Here is a 10,826-nt window from a genome sequence, read left to right as displayed (position 1 = left end):
ATCGCACGAAAGTTGTCTCTGCAAGCAAGACAGGTTGCAAGGCTCATTGTTTGGTTTATCTAGCTTTGACCAAGCCTCATAGGTGGTTACCGCACCTGCTGTGTAAGCGGTGTATTTTTGCCGTCGCAGGAGAGCCTCAGTGATCAACCTTTTCCTGGTTGTTATGGGTTAGATTGCCATCAAAAGCAAGGATTTTTATCGTCTACCAAACACCATAGGATTATCCTTGCTCAGATCCAAACGCACCCTACCTAGCCATCATTCCTTAGCCAGGCAATATTCCTTCAGGCAATGGATTGTTCTGAGTACATAACTTTATTTTGCTTGATGTATATACTTTGCCAGGCAATATTTTTTTGAGATATTGCACAAAGCATAAGACCCACCAACATCCATGTTCTTTGCTTCAAGCTGCTGCTGGATTAATTGTGTGTTCGTATCAGACACGCGGTGTGCTGTGTGAACCAGCAAGCACATGCGCCCAAGCAGCAACAGAACTCACTGATGATGAAATTGCAAACGAATTATTTAAATAAAATTTTGAATGTGAACAACAAATTTGAGGGAAATTGAAAAGGTGAGGGGAACAGCTCAACAGCATGCTGCCTCTGCCGCTGCTGTTGACGTCGCTGCACACCTGCACCTACACCGTCGCAGGAGCGTTGCTGCTATCAACTTCGCCGGAGGGGCGCTTTTGCGTACCGGCCGTCCATTATAGAAAATGGATAATTAGTATTTTTCTGAAGGAAGGGAAATTAGTACATTACTTATTTGATAAATGTATTTGGGGAAAGTGAAAATATTTTTTTGTTAGAACAATAAATCATACTTCCTCCACTTCATATTACAAGTCGTTTTGATTTTTTTTTCTAATCAAATTTCTTTAAGTTTGACCAAATTTATAAAAAAATATAGTAGTATTTTCAACATAAAACCAGCATATTATCAATATATTCAAGACTAGAGTTAATGAAACTAATTTAGTATTTTTTTTATGTTGCTGAACTTTTCACAAATTTTATCAAACTTGATAAAGTTTGACTGAAAAAAAAAATAAAACCACTTATACAGTATAAAATTAAGGGAGTAAAATAATCGATGGCTAGAGGGAGTAAAATAATTGTATGCTGACTCTTACCTTCTCCCTAGAGCGATAAGATGGAGCACTCTAAAATGACTCGACGATATAACTTGGGACAAAGGATTGTAACAATTGAAAACATTCCTTTAAAGAAAGAGGAGTGTGTTGTGACCTGAGCACCTGGCTCAACTAAACCACAAGGATAACATTGAGAATCGATTATGAGGTTACAGAGATAAAACGCATCACTAGCGTATAAAAACTAAGAAGTCACTATTCATTCATAATCTATGACAAAGTAAAAGACCATACACTACGGGCCTATTCGGATTACAGGGTAGGAAAAAATGCAGGAAAAATGCAGGATAGGAAAACCGTAGGAATATGAAAGGAAATCACGTAGAAAATAGAGGATTGAAAAACACAGGAATGTAGAAGCTAAGAGCATTCGGTTTACAGGATAGGGAGAGAACAAGAGCTTGGAGTGGATGGAATTTTCCTCCATTTTTCCTGTGGAATCGGCAGCAAAGGATTTTTTCCCTATAGTTTTCCCACAACCACTTTTTACCATCCGAATGATAGGATATGAAAAATATCCAAGTGAACAGTATTCCCATGAAATTTCCGTAAAAAGCCTGCAATCCGAATGAGCCCTACATGTTCTTCTTTTCATGCAAGTACTAATTCAACCGAAATCATCCCATCTATGAGAGCAAAGTGCCCTGGCCATGAAACCAAAAACCAGAGGTAAACAGAGACATGGTCGTCTGATGGACACTGATCACAATGCCAGAAAGCAGAGCTCGTCGGTGGTGAATTCGTAGTACTAGTCACGGCGAGCATCACGTTGCCGATGCCGTCGCCCCCCTCTGGTTCGGCGTATGGCGTACGTGTCCTCACTTGGTACAAGGATACCACATACTCCACTCCTCATCCGCAAGCAACGACTTGTCCCACTTCCTCAATGGCTAACTTTTGAATAGATATTTGCATATATTTGTGTATATTTTCTTTACTTGTTTTGTACTTTTTGGGGGCTTTTTCTTTAGCTAGCCAAGCTTGAATATATCAAGACTTGAGATCCTCCTCGATCACCTTTCAGCTTCCGGCGGGAGACACTGGATGTGCAAGTATTCTGATGTGATGGCTCTAAGTGAGCCACAAGAGGCAACCGGTAGATCTTGTAGAGCACTAGGTTGACGCGACAACTTATAGAGGTGGAAAAAAAGCTAGAAATTCATGGCTCAGATGGCTCGTAATGAGGTTTGCTCGTAGTGATTTAAACTCGTAGTCTTAATAAGTCGCAGGTTGCTTATTTAGCTCGTTTGTATAAGAGATCATCATATCTTTATATAGTTAGTGCTTCTTATCTAGTGTCTTTTAATTACATCTAAATTATTTGTGTTTAGTGAATTCTTTACTAGTTAGTGTTTATTATTATGTTTATCTATGATATAATGGTAAGTTTGAGATAATAACGGTGGTATAGTTGCGTTAATGAGCCTAATGAGCTTAACGAGCCAACTCACGAGATGCGCCGAATTGGCTGAGCTCGTTAAGATAACAAACTCAAACAAGTCGAGCTTTAATGAGCCGAGAGCTAGCTCATTATCTGCCTACCAGTTAATTTGTCAATGCTCATTAGAGAGTAGATGTGCACCGTGTTTTTTTACTCCTCCCAGGTCCCAAACCTTCTCACTCAATCAGACTTCTTTTGAACGGGTCTGAGTCAAATAGCAGTGATACGTACAACAAATCAGCTTTTTTCTACTGCACTTTTTCGGAAACATAAGACTTTCTCAGATCTTTAATTTACACCGCTACACCCTCTTTATAGTTCACATAACCAACCGTATGTCTTCTTGCCCTCATTTGTGATCCTTTATACAGTATATTGCAAGTTTCATGCTCTATCTCATTGTCCCTTAGCTGCATGCTAGTGGTGCTATGCTGTTGGTTAATTACTATCAATCGTTTCAGATTAGGGTGATAGATAGACACATATATCATCACCACGACACATGAGGAATAGTCATTTCCTTTTGTTAACTCGTTCATAGCTAAACCAAACACCCTTAAAAATAGGTTCGATCTAACCCGACCTATCTTATAATTCCAACCAAAATGTGTATGCTTAGTAGATTGGCATGGGAGGCACCGAGACATGCAAAGGTGATGGCCCTTTGGCTTTCTCGAGTTGGGATGGGCATGGTCCGGACTGACCCACCAGCCTCATTGGCCGGTCCCAAAATTCTGGCTCCAAAGGGTAACAAGTTTGACTAAATTAATCAAACCTCACGTCTTCGCTAGGTCTTCCTCCATCGATCCCCTCGTACAAGCACGCAGCAGTGGTGTCTCCTCATCCCTTCTCATGTCACCAACATCGGCATGGCAGCGCCTCCTCCCTCCTATTGTCCTCCATGCATCCGCGCCTGCGTGATGGCAGTGCCTCCCGTTTAGTCTAGTCCTCCATGCCGACGCCACCTGTTGCTTTCCTCCACAATGGTGCAACAGCGTCTCATCTACTCCCTCTGTCCCAAAAAGACTCAGTCTTTTTATGTTCAACGTTTGACTATCCGTCTTATATGAATTTTTTTTATGATTAGTATTTTCGTTGTTGTTAGATGATAAAACATGATTAATATTTTATGTGTGACTTATATTTTTAAATTTTTTCATAATTTTTTCAAATAAGACGGATGGTTAAACATTAGACACGGAAACCCAGAAATTGAGTCTTTTTGAGACGGAGGGAGTACGTCCTATCAGTTCTCTCCCTCGACTTTGACACAATCATTTGACAAGGAAGAGAACACTTGGGCTCTTCTTTGTAGGTAGCCAATTAACCTAGAGTTCCTCTTTTATTGATATGATCAAGAGAGTGTTGGAAATATGGTCATAAATCGGCATATTTTAATCCAAAATATTAAGACTATAAACATGACATGCACAGTGTGAAATGATCTAGTAATAAAGCTAAACATAACCAGGAGCATGCTTAAGGGTAAAATAAGCATTAACGTTGAGACAACGTAATAACATTGCGACTGACAGATTTAACAAAGAGAAAGGTAGCAGAAGGATGTTTATACCCTATAAAAGTCCCTCCGCTGGATTGTGAGGCAGAATTGCCTCCGTTGGTGTTCTCGATCGGTGCGCCACCTCCTGTTCCTGGCGCACCACCTCCTGCCGCACCGTGCGCGCCACCTCCTGTTCCTGGCGCCCCATCTCCTGCCGCACCGGAAGCACCACCACCAGTAGACATCGCGTGATGCAGAACGAACCGAACATAGACGAAGAAGCGAGCGGAGCAGTCGTGCGGAAGCACTCCCAAAAACCTGATCACCCGCCTACCCGTGCAGATTACATGCGAAGGTGTAGTTTTAACCGAACGTAGACGAAGAAACGAGCGGAGCAGTCATGCGGAAGCACTCCCCAAAAACCTGATCACCCGCCTACCCTTGCAGATTACAGGCGAAGGTGTAGTTTTAACCGAACGTAGACGAAGAAGCGAGCGGAGCAGTCATGCGGAAGCACTCTCCAAAAACCTGATCACCCGCCTACCCGTGCAGATCTCAGGCAAACCAAAAACCTGATCACCCGCCTACGCGTGCAGATCTCAGGCGAAGGTGTAGTTTCGAGGCCCTGCTCGTCCCAATCACTTGCGGGGAGAACAGAACAGAGGTAGCACAGGCACACAGAGGAAGAGAAACCAACCAGCGATGGAAAGAATGCGTGGAGAATCTGATCGACGGTGCGCCCGCCCCGCCCCGTCCCGGCGCGCGTGGCTTTCCGATCCCCACCTCAATCGGTCAACCGGGAGCCTCCAATAACTCTCTATTTAAGTTGAGATACTCCACTTTTAATTCTCAAGGTGGTATTATTATCTTTAACATTTATTATGGGCCCTTGAGATTTTAATAGAAATAAATCGGGCCTAACCCATTTATTCTAACAGAAAGCACTTGTTTTTTTAAAAAAAAAATTCAATCTACTCGATCTATTGGAAAGCACTTGTTTTTCTAAATTTCGATCTACTCGATCTGCTGCTTCCTCATGCTTCTGAGTTATTCCTCTTTTATCGATTTTGATCCAGAAAGCACTTGTTTTTCTTAATTTCAATCTACTCGTAGCTTTCTTGTGCTCCTGAGGTATTCGATCTGGTCCTATGAATCGGAACTTCAACTAAGTGTTATTGTCATTGCTGTAATTTCTGAAGCTACTATAGTTGTATGTGCTAGCACTGATGATGCGTCGGTGATAGAAAAGATAATCTCAAGTCGTTGCTATTAATTAACATCAGTTGAAATCAAACATTTCTGATCAAGAAATCAATAGGTTATATTTTACTACTACATTCTTTTACTTTGTTTGGCATGTTATATGTGTAATCAGGATATGATCTTCTTTTTTATGGATCGACTCATTGTACCCACCAAAACCCCCGTTTGACACCGTTAATTTACAACCTAGGTGGGTCGCATGAGACGAGTCTACGTCGGACCGTCCCGGTGCACGCCCACCCCTATCCCCGAGTACCTGACTGGAAAAAAGTTCCAAGACGTTCCGTCTTGACATGTAGCTAAGTATTACCTCCTTGCACAAATGTTTGACGTCGGTTAGTTCGATTTTGAGCTAACCAACGTCAAACAAAAAAGAATGGAGCTGGGAGTAGCACGGATGCAGTGATTCGCCACCAAATCTTGAGCAGCTTGCAGCGTTCTTCCTTTGGGCAGCTACACACACATCGGTCTTCCTGTCTTCTGTATCAGTGCTGCGTGCTTGTCTAGTACCTGCATCCTGTAGGAAGGACCAGGGAGACTAAGCATCGTTGCAGTGACTAACTTCACCGCTCTATGAAATTCTTGAAATTTTGTGGTTGTGCATGGTGCCTTCTCATTCCACAGGGTATTGAAGCTTTTCTTTAATTAATTGGCATATGATTTGTGACTTAAGAAGCTAATCCCAACACCAGACACTGTTAAAACCTTTGGCTAACTTAACTTCATGTTTATTTTGTAATGTTCTTACTATGGCTGTGTTGTATCCTGGTAAGTTTCAAATATATACTGCCGGAAACTTTATTTTAGTACAATTGATTGTCTGATTTTTTTCCCCTTTTCTTCAAGACATGGAACATCTTAACCTCACGCTTCTTGGTCTACACTATGCTGCATGGAAAGCAGTATGTGGATCATTATTCCTTCATCTGAGGCATAAATTAATTAACCAAAGTTTGATATGCAATGCAATTGAATTGATCGAATTGAACTAACATCTCAAGGAATAATTAAGTCTACACTCCGCAGACATCCAAGATATATAGCTGTAGAGAGTCAAGAGTACTTCACTGGGCTGCCCTGCACTTCAAGAAGCTGGAAAAAAAAAACATGATCCTTTTTTATCACCACTGACAATGCTGCCACTTGAGTACATTTTGGCACTTATGCATTTCTTTACATCTTCCCTCCCTCTTCTTTACTCACCAGTACTCAAACTTTTACTTTGGCCATGTCAAGCCTGAACTATACCACAGAATGCATACAGAGGGTAAGTAAAAACCATTCTCACCTGCCTACGGCCTACCTGCATTTGCACTACCTCGCTCTCCTCCTCTTTCTTTTACGAGGTCTTTTACAGTGCTTGGAAGGTACCTGAGGTACCTCCTTAATAAATTGTTATCCACCGTTAATCTTCAAAGGGTAATTTAGGAACAAAATTTTTTACACTGCACAAATCCATTCACCATGAAGGCAAAGGGTAATGGGTACTCGAGCAGGTCGATCATGCACATTGATGAGACAATCAAAATCGATCGAACATCTTGAATGATCGAACTAACAGCAAGGCAGTCAATCTCATCTCAGGTTCGGATCATCAAATTAATCAGAAGTTTCAGAAGCACAAGGGCCTCAGGCTGTCAGGCAGCCGAGATCACAGCTACAGGATACGAAAGAAAAACGACACCAACTGACCAACTAGTGATGAAGCGATCAAGCGAACAATCCAATCCTGCAGATAGATTGACCAGATCGATCACCGGAGATCTCAAATCAATTGACGCGGCCCTAATCAGAACACCTCCTCCCGCGCCATCCGCCATGGAGATCATGGAAACGAGGTCCACCGCTTTTGCCATTTACCGAAAAATAATTTAATAAAAATCAATTACTATTTTACCCTTCCACCTTTCGTACCTGGCCCACTCCTTTAATACCTTTTTTCTAGTACCTTCTCTCTCTGTCCGTTAGATCATTATTGATCAAGGGTTCTAATTAATTTAAAGTATTCAAGAAGATCTCTTCTTTTACACGTTCATATATTTGCATCTTCCTTACCATTTAGCTACCGAATATACAAGCAGCGCTCGCGATCGATCAGAATGCATGACACAGTGAGGGTACAGATCAGATCGATGTTCATGTAGGTCGTTGCCATTTCTTGGCCTCCTTTAATTCCTCCCTAGCTAATTCTATTCTTCCTTGCTAGCACGTCAATGTCCCGATCCTTATTTCGGCATGGGAGACATTGGGAGATATGCCACCCGTCGAATTCATGGATGAGAATTAATTAACAATCTAGACATGTAGACAGCTGAATATTTGGTATGGAATCAACGGGTTCATTGTTCACGTAGCAGCATCGGTATACTGAGGTTTGTGTTGCAAGCACAACTACTGCACACATATTGAGAGATATATAGTAATTAGAGATAATTAAGAAAAGGAGAACGAGTATCACATGTGTAACGAAGAGGAAAATATCAACTGCAGAGTAGCTTATGTTGCCTAGAGAGATTATTTTCTGTAGGATCGAAACACAAGAAGTAAGCCAACCAGAGAAGAGTGAATGGTTGGTATGCCCAAAAACCTAATCTTTTTGCGGAATAAAAAGTTACCCTCAAATTCGATGGATAGCGGTCTGACCGAAGTAGTTGCGCCGGTCTGACTGTCTGGAACACGTCAGTCTAACCGATATAGATCGATCGGTCAAACCGCCGAAATCTGCCGCTAGCTCCTGTCACCGCCGCCGGTCTGACTGCCGTGATACCGTCGGTCTGACCGTCGGTGTCCCGCCAGTTGGACCGCCGCACCCGAGAAAACACAAATCGAAGAACTCTCAAAGTAGATAACAACTTTATTTCTTCTCTCTATGTTTACAAAGTGCACCAACAGCACTCCTCTATCGTTTCCCGCGCGCATGTTTTTCAAACTACTAAATGGTACGTTTTTTGAAAGTTTCTATACGAAAGTTACTTAAAAAAATAAATTAGTCTATTTTTGAAAAAAAAAATAGCTAATACTTGATTAATCACGCGCTAATGGATCGCTCCATTTTCCGTGCACAACACCCAGCACTTACATACGAACACAGCCTTACACCTAATCCAGACTACATACCACTATATTGTATACATGCCAAAGGCTTGTGTTTACTCCTTTTTTAGGAATACGCAAGGAGCGCATTTTTTTCATTAAGAGAAATAAAAGTTATTTACAGTGATAAAAGGAAAACAAGCAGAGGACCGATACAGGACACTATGGAAAACTATAGGAATATCTCGCGCTAAATTTGGCTACCACGACCTCGTAAAGGCCAAACAGCGGGGATCTCGTGATTAGCCGACTTCCAAAGCATGGCCTCCTCTGCCATTGCTTTCGCCACTTCGGTCCAAGACCTTTATTGTTGATTGAAGATTCAGTTGTTCTGTTCCTTCCAAATTGTCCAAGCCACCAGTGTCACGACAGTGTCGAAACCTCGACGATGCCGCTCCCCAATCTTCATTCGGCTCTCACAGAGCCAATTGTTAAAGATGGCTCATTGACAGGTAAGCAGTTCGGACTCCTTATCGCCTGAAGCGTCCACCACCATAATTGTCTCGATTCAGGGCATGCTACTCATGTCTTCTCTGGCTCATCTTTTAACTGTTGCTCTTGCTCCCATCGTTTTAAACCTGAACCAGCTGATATCTACGTACGTACACAGCCAATTCACTTGCCTATTCCTCATCTTCTTCGATCGTCGTCCTGTTCGTTCTTTGGGTAGCTCGTTTCCAAAAAAAAAAAAAAAAAAAAAAAAAACGCTCTTGGTCTCGATCGGCATGGGAGGTGTCAGGAGATAGAGATGCAGGATCATGTCGAACATCAGTAGTAGATAGAATAAACAGTGCTGTGATTTGTTGGATTTCTCTGGGAGTCTAATGGAACAAGGAAGTACGACTACCATTGCCTGAGCCTGAGACGAGAATGCACCAGGAGATGTTCCTGGCAGCAGCACACACAACAAAGTTCATAGCCATGATGTGTGCGTGCGTCTAAAAAGTTGCAAGCTATTTGTTTACACCACTCATTGATGCCTATTGCTTCGTCAGAAAATATCCCCTTCGGCCATCATATAATACATGTAGCATTTCACCACATGTATTATATGACTTCAATTCTCTAGCCACAATTGCACTACCTCACATTCATATGGCATATTTCCACTTTACTTCTTATCCCTCCTTCACTGGGAGGATGTATCATGCACAGGGTTCACTATATCGGTTCAGGGTTTTCTATCGGGGGTCACCGAAATTTCGGTCTGAAATTTTCAAAATTTTGAACAAAATTTAGTTGAATTTGAACAAATATTATCCAAATTCATGAAAAAAAATTGAAAAATTCAAAATTTTCGGCCGAATTAATATCGTATCGGGGGTCACCGAAATGACCGAAATTTCCGAAATTTTGGTCCGAAATTTCCAACCTTGATCATGCATGCCTTCCATCTTCTTCTTTCTGTTTCTCCTCCTCTTCTTCTTCTTCTTCTTCTTCTTGGGTCTAGCTCATTAGTGAAACCGACTGTTTCGACCGGCATGGGTGGTGTACTGGTGTTAGGAGATAAAAATACACAAATATATTAAAGCCTACGAGCAAGGTAGAATAAGCAATGCTTCGATCAATTTTCTTTCTCCGCGAAGCGATTCATGACGGAAGTATGAGTGCAATCGTCCGTGTGGCTAGCTACCGGAGATACAAATGCAGAAGACACTAGTGTACCTGAGACATTAATTTGTTTTTTTAATTTTTACAGACAAGAGGAGGAAACAAAGTTCACACAGCCATGGTTTGTTCGCTCTCTGAAAGACTAGTCTCATGTAATGATACTACTGAGACTACGGGAAACTATTAAGATTTGGAGGTTCCTGATGACTTCCCAATTGTCCAGCCACCTTTAATTTCGGATCATATCTAGACGTTGTTTGAAATTATCATGAATGTGTGAAGAAAATTTGTCTGAGTAAACTTTTCTTCCGTACTGTATAAACCTTTAACCTTCTATGGCGATTTTGGAAGTGCCACAGAGTTTAAAACCCACCTAAATCCATGTTAGTTCCCACAAGTTCACTCAGTTAAACAGAAGCTCAGATCGACATGCAGACTACTCACAGGTGGATGAATACTCCCTCTGGCTTAATAATACTTATCGTTTTTGTCGTTTCCCGCTGGCTTAATAATACTTGTCGTTTTTGTCGTTTTGAATGAGTCTATTATCAAACTTTAAAAACTTTGACTATAAATAACATAAAAATATTTGTCTTACAAAATACCTTGATAAAATCATATATTTATTTATATTTTTATATATATTGTTATAAAAAATAGTGGTCAAAATTGTTTTTTTAAGACCATGTCACTGTCCAAAACGTCAAGAGTACTAACTGATCTCCATACCTAATCCAGCTAGTGGAGTGCACTAAGAG

The sequence above is a fragment of the Oryza sativa genome, chromosome 7 (assembly GCF_034140825.1).
Source record: "Oryza sativa Japonica Group chromosome 7, ASM3414082v1".
Lineage (NCBI taxonomy): Eukaryota > Viridiplantae > Streptophyta > Magnoliopsida > Poales > Poaceae > Oryza > Oryza sativa.
This window is presented reverse-complemented; position numbering follows the sequence as displayed.